Genomic DNA, 4,343 nt, shown 5'->3' on the forward strand with positions numbered 1-4,343 from the left:
GGACAAAACATATCGACATGACATGACTATTTAAATTTCTGCATAAGTGAAAATGTGTTATATCCTTCACTGTACTTGTATTACAATTACATGCTTCTTGCTTCTACACTACACAAAGTCAACATTTACCACCAACAATGACTATAACTAGATCTGAACGAGACTTCACAGTGACTCTGCTGCATTGAAATTTAAGAAAATTCAATCCAGGATTAACAAAACCTTTTGATTTTAAAGCCAGTTCTCCTATCTTCTTCTCGTGTCATACCTAAATAAGTCCTCTCATGACATTTCTTGCCTGCAAACTGCAATGCGTGTCCTCTCCCCCTCAGCTTTGTCTGACACTTTAAATTTGTAGGAACTGCATAAAAAATGAAAATTGTACTTCCAATCTGAACCTGCAATTGGGTTCCTGCTTTAACGCAAAACATACTCCTCTGCAGTGTACCCCACCAGCACAGCGACCCCCTTTCTTTCTCTCTCTATTCCTTTGCCCTGAAGGCACTTCTGGATTGCTTAATTCGTGCTCTTTGGCTGCCTAGACAGTCAGGACACCTAAGGCCATTTGGACTTATCACTCCTCGCTTCCTTCTTTTCTATGGCTAATACCACTTTCCTGCTTTTTTTCTACAGCTGAATCTCCAGACTTGGTGTTGTCATCAGGGGGACAGAGTCGATTTCGGCTTCGAGCTCCTGGCTGGTAAAGCTGCATCGCCGGGCGATCCTTGTTTCTTATGCGATCTCTCTTAACCACTTCTTCTTTCTTTTCAGTTTTTTCCGAGCTGCCTACTGGCTCTGTACTTTCAGGCTTCTTTCCTTTATCCCGAAGTGTTTCTTTCTCCTTCTTCATTTCTTCTTCCTTTCTCTTGAAAGCCTTCTCTTTCTCATAGCGCTCCTTCTGCCTGCGGCGCTCTTCCTCCTGCCGCCTCAGCCTCTCTCTCTCCCGCAGGATGCGCTCTTGGTCTCGTTCATAATCCCGCTCCCTCTCCCTGTATTCTCTACCACTCTCATCTTCAGGTCTCTTAGGCTTTTCATCTTTAAATTCACCCTCAGGACGCTTGGGCAATGTACAACTTTGCCTGCTGGCTCTTTCATCACTCAGATTCTCTTTGTCCAATTTCTTGAGCTTTTCTCTTTTGTCCAAATCTTTTTCATCTCCTTTTTCTGGCTTCTTGAGCAGCTTAATCTTTGGTTCATCCTTTAATTTGTCCCTTTCTGGACCTCTGTCTATCTTCTTTAGCTTTTCTATATCTTTCCGTTTTCGTTTCTCTTCTTCTTTCCACTTCCTCCTCTCTTCTTCTCTTTGTCTTTTTCTTTCTATTTCTTGCCGCCTCCTTTCTTCTCTCTTTTCTTCTCTCATCCTCTGCTTGTTTTTCAGGAAGCTCAAAAGTGGAGTTGTCTTTTTAGCTATTAGTTCTCTATTTTTTGCTTCTATTTCCTCTAGCAGTGTCTCTGGAGTAGATGTCATTTTCTCATTATCTGCAGCATAGCTCTCCAAAAATTTTCTATATTCTGGATCATCATCGATAGTCCCAACTTTAGTATCTCTTTTCTTAGTCTTCTTTTTTGCAGCTTTTTGAAAAGGTGCAAATTCTACGATGGCAGGATATTCCTGACCTTTATTGTCAAGGAATACATAACCATCAAAACGATCCCTGAACAAAATAATGTCCTCTTGGTTTTTAAAGTTGATGTATGCTCTTGCATACATATGAGGATACAAACTAGTATCATTAGAAAAAAACTCAAAATAATCATGCTCAGGCATAGGCTGAAGATGTTCCTGAAGCTGCTCCTTGGTCAAAGTGGGCGGTAATCTCCGAATTACCACCTTGCTCAATGCCTCTTTCTTCTCCTTGTTCCGATCCTGCTTATCTTCCCCTTTGGTGCTGTCTCCCGAAGCCCCACCGCCGCTTCCTGTAGCACCTGGGGGAGTCAAGAGGGTTACTCGCTTCTCCTTAGGCCTATGCTCCTTCTCCTCCTTCATGGCCACAGCTTCGCTCCGCACCGCGGTAGCTCGGCCTAAGCGCCGTTACGCCGGGTACCTACGATTCCCGGCCCGCTCGGGGCTAAGTGTTTCTTCTCTGAAAAATTTTCTAGGTGTAGTAAATCACCTGGTCCTGGGTGCCCCCAATGGACTTTGAGTATGTCTTAATGGCAACATGCAACTGCAAGTTCTTTTTCTCAGCTAGACTGAGAATTTGTTTCTTTTATTTCCATTAAAAAATTAGTTTATTTGTAATTGGAGGATACTTGCTTTACAATGTTGTGTTAGTTTCTGCCGTATAACGTCGTGACTCAGCCGTACGTATACATATATCCGCTCCCTCTTGAACCTGCCTCCCACCTCACCGCCCCCCGCCCCACTCCTCTCATCATCACAGAGCACCAGGCTGAGCTCCTGTGTTACATAGCAGCTTCCCTCTATCATCTGTTTTACACATGGTGGCCTGTATATTTCAGGGCTTCCCTGGTGGCTCAATCGTAAAGAATCTGCCTGTAATGTCGGAGCCTCAGGAGTTGTGGGTTCGATCCCTGGGTCAGGAAGGTCCCCTGGAGAAGGACATGGCAACCCACTCCAGTATTCTTGCCTGGAGAATCTCATGGACAGAGGAGCCTTGTGGGTTAAGTCTATGGGTGTTGCAAAGAGTCGGACAAGACTGCAGTGATTTAGCATAGCACAGCACAGTGTGTGTATTTCAGGGCCACTCTCTCCTTTCCCCGCCCCGCTCCCGCTCCTTCCCCTGATGTGCCCACACATCCATTCTCTATGTCTGCGTGTCTCTGTTCCCACCCTGCAAATAGCTTCATTGGTATCATTTTTTAGATTCCATATATATGCATTCAGTTCAGTTCAGTCGCTCAGTCGTGTCTGACTCTGTGACCCCATGGACTGCAGCACTCCAGGCCTCCCTGTCCATCACCAACTCCCAGAGTAACATATGATATTTGTTTTACTCTTTTTGACTTACTCTATGTAACACGCTCTAGGTTCGTCTACCTCAGTTCAACTGAGAATTCATTTCCTATTTATCTTGAATTCTTAACTCTCATTTCCCTAGGACCTAGCTTGGAATAGGTGCTTATTGAAAGATGTTTGTTAAATGAAAAATGAATGTATGAATAAATGAATGAATAGAGGACACATCATCATGAAAAACACTCCTTGGGATCATAGAATAATTCCAGTAATGTGTATAGAAACGGTTTTCCTATGTAACTTGAAATATCTTAGTCTAAGCTTTATATCATGGGGTTGAATTTTTAAGTAGAATACCTTGTGATATTTATGGGGCTGAGGAAAGTGTGACATTTTTATTGTTCAAAGGTAATGTTCTATGCAGATTGAAGGGACTTTTTGACTTTGTAATATGTAATGCTAGGAAAATATATCTGAACAGAGGTGGATTTGAATAGGAATTTACCATTAGTGAGAGTTTTTGGAAAAACTTTATGGCACAGTGGCTTTATTTACTATCAGATCAGGCCACCCTTCCCTTAGGGCCCATAAAACATAAACCAGAAGCAAAGGTCCTTCAAATTTAGTTTTGAGTATGAATTAGTTAAGTTAGTTGTGATATTATGAAGTCATGCAAATATAAAAACAGAGAGGAAACTTGCCCAAACATACGATCATGCTTTTGCTTTTAATGAAATGTTAAAGTTTCAGAAGATTTGTACCAACCCTCAAACAGGAATAAACTTTGATGAAATTGTCCCTGAGTCTGTATTTGGAACCTAACCAAGTGTAAAAGGAGTCTGTTCATCTGATTTTCACCTCGGTTGATTTATTCCCATTGATAGCACCACATGAAATTTAACTTTAACTTAACTTATGATTCCAAGTTGTTGCTTTAAATAACTTGAAAAGGTTACAGTTTGATGTAGCACTCAGTTACTGTGCATTCAAAAGAGTAAAAATATAGACCTTTAGAATGTAACAAACAAACATTTCTTTTTTTTGTTTTGTTTTTATTTTTATTTTTTTTAATTTAATTTTTTTTTATTTTTATTAGTTGGAGGCTAATTACTTTACATCATTACAGTAGTTTTTGTTATACATTGAAATGAATTAGCCATGGATTTACATGTATTCCCCATCCCAGTCCCCCCTCCCAACATTTCTTAATGGTAGAGAGACTCACTTTTGAAATCTGTTACAAGGTGGCAATCAATTAACATATGAATCACGCTCCCACAAGTTGAGGTTTTCTCCTTTATTTAGTTTTAAAAATTAAATATAATTGACTTTTAGCATTGTATTAGTTTCAGGGTGTACAACATAGTAATTTGATATTTTTATACATTACAAAATGATCATCACCATAAGTATAGTTACCATC

The 4,343-nt window shown here is 40.5% G+C and overlaps 1 pseudogene; it reads right to left on the bottom strand.

Moving 5' to 3' along the window:
- Window positions 1-485: 485 nt before the first annotated feature.
- LOC139032625 (regulator of nonsense transcripts 3B pseudogene) lies at window positions 486-2,064 on the bottom strand (annotated as a pseudogene).
- Window positions 2,065-4,343: the final 2,279 nt, after the last annotated feature.

The sequence above is a fragment of the Odocoileus virginianus genome, chromosome 32, assembly GCF_023699985.2.
Source record: "Odocoileus virginianus isolate 20LAN1187 ecotype Illinois chromosome 32, Ovbor_1.2, whole genome shotgun sequence".
Lineage (NCBI taxonomy): Eukaryota > Metazoa > Chordata > Mammalia > Artiodactyla > Cervidae > Odocoileus > Odocoileus virginianus.